The sequence below is a fragment of the Adiantum capillus-veneris genome, chromosome 12 (assembly GCF_014529385.1).
Source record: "Adiantum capillus-veneris isolate H3 chromosome 12, ASM1452938v2, whole genome shotgun sequence".
In the NCBI taxonomy this organism is placed as follows: domain Eukaryota; kingdom Viridiplantae; phylum Streptophyta; class Polypodiopsida; order Polypodiales; family Pteridaceae; genus Adiantum; species Adiantum capillus-veneris.
The window spans coordinates 69,984,605-69,993,109 of record NC_140942.1 but is presented as its reverse complement, the minus strand read 5'-3'; the positions used below and the strand labels follow the sequence as shown (position 1 = coordinate 69,993,109).

General features: G+C 42.6%; 1 pseudogene; it reads left to right on the top strand.

Annotated features, from left to right (window-relative positions):
* The first annotated feature begins 7,295 nt into the window (after nt 1-7,295).
* LOC147445900 (uncharacterized) lies at nt 7,296-8,101 on the top strand (annotated as a pseudogene).
* The last annotated feature ends 404 nt before the right edge of the window (nt 8,102-8,505 follow it).

Below are 8,505 nucleotides of genomic sequence, written 5' to 3'. Positions count from 1 at the left end.
TGATTCTAGGTTTGGTTTTGATTTCTAGATGAACCATACTTTCAAAAATTCTAGTGATCTGGCTTAAAAATTGCTTTACTGTGTTATGCATCACTCCATTAGTGCGTAGAGCTGGGTCAAACGAAACTGGGAATGCACTGCACAGCTTTAGTCAACAATACAAGTTCAATCACAAAATCATCGAACTTTGCTTGCAGTGGATCAAATGCTCGTCGCAAATGATCGTCTGAAGCTCCATAGAGAGACAAAATAAGAGCATCACTATTAATTTTGTGATGCTGACGTGTTAACTTTGTCTCTACCATGACTGAAGCCTGAAAATACATGAAGGAAATATAAGTAAGGTACATCCAGAATAAAAAGAATTTGGCATATATGATTGTCAATAAATCTAAACAAAAACATTTCATGGCCAATAATAACCTCCAATAATGAAAGATCTAAACATTTCATGCATCATAATAACAACAGTAATGAAAGATGCAATGGTTAAAGCATTCAGGATTGAAGAATGTGTAATATATATCTTCTCCTTGCAGTGTGACACATGGTCAGCAGCAACCAAAGACAAAGAATTCATTAAATCCAATCTCCTTGCAGTGTGACGTGATGGTCAGCAACAACCAAGAACGATGGATTTAAAAACTTGAAACCTCTCCCTGCAGTGCGACACGGTGGTCAGCAACAACCAAAGACGAGGAAGTTATTGAATCCAATCTCCTTGTAGTGTGATGCGATGGTCAACAACAACCAAGAATGATGGATTTAAAAATCCTAAACCTCTCCCTGCAGGGCGACACAATGGTCAGCAGCAGCCACAGATGAGGAATCTATTGACTCCAATCTCCTTGGAGTGCGACACGATGGTCAGCAGCAACTAAGGATGATGGATTTGGCAACTATAAACCTCTCCCTGCAGTGCGACACGATGGTCAGCAACAACCAGAGACAAGGAAGTTATTGAATCCAATCTCCTTGTAGTGCGACGCGATGGTCATCAACAACCAAGAATGATGGATATAAAAATCCTAAACCTCTCCCTACAATGCGACACGATGGTCAACAGCAACCAGAGATGAGGAATCTATTGAATCCAATTTCCTTGGAGTGCGACATGATGGTCAACAACAACCAAGGACGATGGATTTGACAACCCTAAACCTCTCCCTGCAGTGCGACACGGTGGTCAGCAACAACCAAAGACGAGGAATGTATTTTTTTTAAATCCAATCTTCCAATAGTGCGATGCAATGGTCATCAATAACTAGGAAGAAAAGATGCATGATAGCTAACTCCTCCCTGTAGTGCGACTCGGTGGTCAGCAACAACCAGAGACGGAAAGTCTAATTGTACAATGTAAGCTACTTCCTAAAGTGCGACACTGAGGTCAGCAACAGTCAAGGACGAAGCGTCTCAAGTCTAACCCTCCTTGCAATGTGTCACGAGGATCAACACAGCCAAGGACTGCAAACTAACAGTGAGGTGTGAGCAAAGCTCCACAGCAACAGTGCTAGCAAAAAACAAAATACAAACTAGCACTGAGGTGCGAGCAAAGCTCCACAACAACAATGTTAACAAATTAATTTCAAAAAAAACCAGAAAAAACACTAAAAGAAAATTTACCTGCTCTGTGGCTCGCTCTGGATGTGATGTGCTCGTTGTCTATTGCTCTCTCTAAAGCTCTAACAACTATGTCTCTATCTCTCTAGAAATCAAAATCACAACAGTTTGTTTGAACTGCCGCGGTGCCTCTTTTTTTATAAGTATAAATATATTTCGATCGAAGTATATTTCGATCGAACTCCTTTTTATTCGGATATGCACGTATAATACGGATATACAACATATAAATCCGTAATATACGTACAATTTATAATATAAAGGCATATAAATGCATTTTAGATAAGCAGAGAGAGAGAGAGAGAGAGAGAGAGAGAGAGAGAGAGAGAGAACCATAAGAACTTTAAGACATTTTAGTATGCCTTTTTTCTTCCAAACAAGTTTTTGTTGAGAGGCACCAAATACTAGTTAGCTAGAGCGGCTAGGGGTGGGGGATCCCCAGGCCTCTCATGCAGGGGATTGCAAGCCCCCTTTGACCTCTCAACAAACCCTTGTCAACAACTACACTTAGCTTGTGTCTTTTGTATGAAAGCTCATCATGTGGTGGAACATTACAATCTTAGAATTATTGTTGGACTTCGCCTCAAGCTTCTATATTACCTGTCCTCAAGAGTTTAGAGAGCAAGTTCCATCAAATCCTATCACCAAGGCACAAGATTTGAGAGAGAGAGAGAGAGAGAGAGAGAGAGAGAGAGAGAGAGAGAGAGAGATTGAGATTATTTTTTGTGACTACTCTGCTTCTACCATTGGGTCTAGAGCTTTGCAACTCCCTTGCCTTCATTTCTTAGTCTACCTTGAGCTTGGCTTCTGCATATATCCATTCTTCATACACTTGTGAGTTGCTATGCAATAAGGCACAATGCAGCAAGAATTTGTGATTGAACTAGATTGTACGTGTCATATAAGCATGTGTACCTGCACGGGCTGATGGTAGCCACATGGCACATGGAACATTCTAAAAAACCCAAAAACACATGATTCTAACTCCAAATTCCTTGATCATAGAAGGGGACCTAGAATTTGCTCAAATCTAGAGACTATGGTTGGAATGATTAGTGTTTTTTCTATGCCTGCTAGACCTTTTATCTTTGATTTGTGCTTTGAAACAATAGGTATCATTTTTTCCTTTGCCATGTCACTCTCTTTGTGTGTTCTTTTTACAATAGTGTAAATTATCAACTCGTTCAAGAGAGAGAGAGAGAGAGAGAGAGAGAGAGAGAGTATCATTTAATAAAACAAACAAGATTTGAAAAATTCTTCAAATTTATTAGTGGTACAAGGTATATGTAGTGATGCACTCATGGTAAAGTGGGTGTTATTGCCCCAGAATATTAGCTTTAGATTTTCTCGGTTTTGCATTTGCTCATATATGTTCGCTCGAAGTATGGAATTCCTCGTCAATTAGGTAGCCTACTAGCAAATCAACCAACAACTCTATTGCATCCTTAATAGCCCATGAGCCTACACTAATGCTCTAAGCATTTTGCAACCTCCAACCTCTAGATCTTCTCCAGCATGGTGTGCTTGCACCAAGGAATGATACAAGCCAGTAAATGCACATCGATGCTAAAATTTCACAAGACCAAGGTTTTCTTTTTGGGTGGAGAGAGAGAGAGAGAGAGAGAGAGAGAGAGAGAGAGAGAGAGAGAGAGAGAGAGAGAGAGAGAGAGAGAGAGAGAGAGAGAGAGAGAGAGAGAGAGAGCCAATATATGAGGTTAAAAATCTCTTATTATTTTGCATGGAAGGAGTTTGAATGTAGTGGACTGAGGTAGGATTGAATTTGGAGTGGCCATACCACAATGATAATCTCTACTAGTATGTGCATAAGTGATCCCATCAACATTGAGGTGGTGACAATACCGCCCTGGTAGTATTCGATCATATGCCTTATAGTGAGGTAGCAGAGATACAAACTGTTAATTTTCATGTAGCAAGGAAAAAGGGAAAAGGACTTCTTGCAGCATGCCAAAGGGCATGAGACTGATGTGGTTGGGCCAGGGGGGGCCAGGGGGGGAAAATATGTCCTCTTTAGCACTACTAGAATGCATCCAAGGGTCCTGCTTATTTAACAAGTCATAATGCATCCTCGGATAGTGCACCTTTAATAAGCTATTCACATAACCTACATTCAAAGGGTATTACTTACATGCTTAAGGTCCAAATTTACAGGTTTTTTCGTAAAATCAATTCAAAAACCCCCTTTTGTGAATATAATGATGTTAAAATCTTAAAATTTTGGCAATTTCATGTGGTAACTTACATGTCTAAGAGGTGAGAACCTCAAGAATGCATCATTAAAAGATATGGAAAAATAATGCATCTTCTTTTTATATATAGTAAAATATTGCTCTATTTGAGGCAAATGGAGAATGTAGTCTATGTATGCATCCTTGCATACAGACATGTCCATGCTACAAAAGACTACATTATATAGAGTTATTGAAATGAAATCTAGGGAAGCAAGCACCACAAGTAAAACCTTGCCGGGATGGCCTACTCAATTTCACCTTCCAAGCCCACTCCCCTTTGCTCTCTAGCCCTCCTCCTACAAACCTTTGCTAGATGCAGCTCCCTAAACATGAGTCACCTTGAATTCATGTACAACTTCATTCTTGGAAACATTCTTGATAGCATCCCCAGCTCCACCTTCCTCTCTCTCCTCTCGCTTTCCACTATCTTCCTCTACACCTTATCCTCCCTTGCCAACCTAATGGTCAACAACTAATATACTATGCTTTTGTTTTTTACAAATATGGCAGGTGGGAGTAATCTCCTGCTAGCCTGAAGGCGATTGTCCTCCCATGAATTTATGTGTGTGTGTGTGTGTGTGTGTGTGTGTGTGAGAGAGAGAGAGAGAGAGAGAGAGAGAGAGAGAGAGAGAGAGAGAGAGAGAGAGAGAACTCTACATAATGAGGCCCTCACAATGTGATGGCATATTATATATATATACTATTGAGAGAGAGAGAGAGAGAGAGATCTCTTTGTAATGGGCACTTGGAAATCATGAAAGTGATGACGCAATCTCATCTTAAGAATTAAGGGGGGTGTCACATTGGGGCGGGCAAATGATGGCCATGCCAAGGTGGCAAGCAACCATTTGTCCAACAAAAAGCGAAAGTTGGCCTCCCACTCATGTCACAGGGATGTGTAAAACCCCCCGACCAACTTTTCCCCATGTGTGTCCGACTGCAAAAAGGTGAGGTGGGATATTTTCTCACGCGCTTTCCACTCTAGTAGTCGGAGTCAAAACCGGAAGCTTTACCATTTGGTTGTCTCTCACTGATTGTAGATAAAGGTTGTCTTTTTTGTAATTATCCCAATGTGACTACGCTTTGGTGACCACAAGTGAGATGGGAGAGGGAAGGGTGCCCCAATCTGACATGGGCCTAGGTGAAGACCAGGGGGATTTAGGCCTTCACCAAAAACATCCTAATGAGGACACTTATGCAACAACCCACTAATAGGAAACATACTCAAATACACAGGTTGCGTGCTGTTACAAAGAAACGTGGCTTGCCAACTAACCGCCTTGAACCTCCTTCACAAGGGGGAGAGATAATCACAACACATTGGGGGCATCCAAAACACTTCCAAGCACAACAAAGAGCTGCTCCTTGTTGTCCTTGGAAGTGTTTTGGAGTAGCTCCTCTTTTATTGTGTGCCCATAGAGCACGACCCCCTCTTGGGCCGGCTTTGTTTAACTTTTGAGATGCTTCCGCTCGTGAAAATCAACCCCCCGCCACCTTAGTAGGTCCCCTCGTGCCAACTCAACAAGATTTTTCAAGGTGCCCCGTAGCTCCATGAGAGCAGGCAGTCCAGGTAGAAGGGCCACACTAAAATGAAATTTGAATCTCTTGACTCGTGTGCTATCCGTCCTCCCTCTCTCTCCCTCTCTCCCTCTCTCTCTCTCTCTCAAGCTACACAAGAGTGCTAGACCATTTCACCAATGGAATGCACAGGTGGATGACTGACTTGAGTTGTGGATGGACCATTGAAGCAGGTCATGGATGTGCCCATTGTTAGTGCTAATAGATAATCTTCTATGATTTTGTAATTAAGTCTGCTAAGATGTTTTCACACGAGAACACACACATCCAGTATTGTATGTGCAAGTTGCCAAAAATGTCCATTGTTCCATCACCAATAAGAAAACCACATGTTCAATTATGTGTATTATCGTTAAGCACTAACAGTGGTGGGATTTGTAGGAAACATGTCTACCTACCAATTGTGCATCTCGACACGGAAAGCCCCATTTGTAGGTTGTCACAACAATCCGATTGATTTGTGCACACCACCTTCTTCTTTGGGATGATTGGAACATCCCATTGACCTATGCACACCCACACCAAATGAGTTGCAGATGCCGACCATGCCGGTGCTCATCAAAAATAGCGTGGACCCTTTGACCAACACCAAATCTCTAACATCTTCACCCGGAGAGCCACAAATTTTGATTGTAGAGGAGGCAAAGGTTTCTATCCTTGTTTCACACACTTACACACGAATACCCAAAACATAATCCATGGTGTGTGCTTCTGAATGATAGAAATATTTGTAATCACTTTTACATGACGTCGCACACCAATCAACAACTCGATGAAGAGCGGTCGTCAAAGAAAAAGCTTGCCATCACTCTCTAAGTTCCCTAGGCATTCCGAATGATTAAGGGCTATGAAGTTCAAGAGCATCAATGCCTCTCGTGTCTTAAGGCATTCAAAGCGCTTGAGAGCCAAACACATGAATGAAAAAATGAGCACTTCAAAGGCTCAAAAAATACTTAACCGAGTTTTGGGATGTATGCCCTTATACAAATGGTGAGATATTTGATTCATGCAAACTATTAGCTATGATTTTGTTGGACATGTGCTCTCTCTCTCTCTCTCTCTCTCTCTCTCTCACTCACACACACACACACACACACACACACACACACACACATGTACATATACACTTACACTCTCAATAGATGTGGTCATTGCAAATAATTGAATGTGTTGGCTATGTGGCTTGACAATTTTTTCATTTTATTTATACAATATCGTTGTTGGGCACGCACGCCCTCGCTCCCTCAAAATAATATTGCACATATACATTCAGACTTAGGAATAGATATTCTCAATGCACAGAATTCAATTTGTTGGATCCATTTCAATGCTTCTTGAGATCTAAAAGTATGTTACCTCTCTCTCTCTCTCTCTCTCTCTCTCTCTCTGCGAGTCTCCTGCGCTTTGAAGAAACCCTAGCTCTCTTTGTGTGTCCCTCCCAAGATTAAGGAAGGCCTGTGGAGGGGCGTTAAGCTCACAAGCTCGCCTCCCGTCTGCAGTACAGCAAGCTCCGCTCTCCCACACTTTGCGAGGACCTGCGGGTCTCTCTCTCTCTCTCTCTCTCTCTCTCTCTCTCTCTCTCTCTCTCTCTCTCTCTCTCTCTCTCTCTCTCTCTCTCTCTCTCTCTCTCTCTCTCTCTCTCTCTCTCTCTCTCTCTCTGCACCATTGTCGTTGCCGCGTCGACTGTCTGTACCATTTCCGCGTCGACTGGCATCACAGGGGTAGTCTTTTGCGAGGGAAGCTTTGCATGCCATCGATTCGATTTTTCAACATTGACTGGCTCTGCTGGCCTCAAAAGCCTCGAGCTCTAACATCAACCAGAGTCACACCACAAGAAGCCACAATCACATGAGCATGGCTACTAGGGCTTCGTCTCGCAACAAACTTACCTTTGTCGGGGTTGTGGCAACGCCCCCAAAGCTAGACAGCACTATCCACCTCCAAAATGAAGTTGCAAGGAGAACGACGAGCTGAAACAGAGAATTGTTGCCATTGAGCTTCGGCTCACCACAATGGAGAAAGACAAGAAAGAAGAGATCGAGCAGATGGAAGCCAAGCTCAAGAAAATGAAGGTAGATGTAGAAACCACCCTCACAAAGGCTGTCAAGAATCACGTGCAAGAGGTCATCTCTAACAAAGTTGAAGCCCGTGTGGCTTCTACGCTACGTGAACAACAAAGGCAAGATGACATCGCCCTCAATGTCTGCATCGGCGGGCTTCCAAGCAGCTGGAAAGGGGAGGGGGACATCGAATTTGGTAAGGCACTTCCTCTAATTCAAGCGGCACTCCCCATGATACAATGGGATGAAGAGGCGATCAACGTAGTTACACACGAGTATCGAACCAACCATGCCATCCTCACTCTCAAGACTAAATCGGATCGAATCAGACTCCTTCAACAATCAAGGCTTCTCCAAGACACTAAATTTTGGTTTGCGGAAGATCTTACACCCGCTCAACTCAAACAAAAAAAGGTAGAACTTCAAAAGATACGCGAAGCACGTGCAGCAGGAAAATGGGCAGTGTACCGAGGAGGTAAAGCCATCATCCAAGAGTTTCGAACTCCTAAACCAGCCTCCCTCCCACTTTTCTTGTTCTTGTTTCTTGTTCTCTTTTCTTGTTTATCCCCCGTTGGACCCTCAGTCCTTAACTGAGATGTATATGACAACCCTATCCATTGTAATGTTTTGTTTTTTTCTTTTGGTCCCATAGGTCATATATGACCTCCGTGGACGATAATATAATCTATCTATCTCTCTCTCTCTCTCTCTCTCTCTCTCTCTCTCTCTCTCTCTCTCTCCATTGTTGGGCACTCCCTCCCTCCCTCGAGACACAAAATCACATACACATGTAATCATTACAATGCTTTTGAAGATTTGAAAGAAAATTACATGAGTTTCAATCTACATAATTGGGGCCTCCCATCTTGTTTCTCGGCATGCTTATCTAGGTTTTTCTGCATTGAGCTTTTCCTTTTGCGTGTGGGGAGTATGAATGAGTTCACTACATTCTTGTTGCTACCTTGGGCCAATTTCCTCCTCCCAAATCTCTCCTCTAT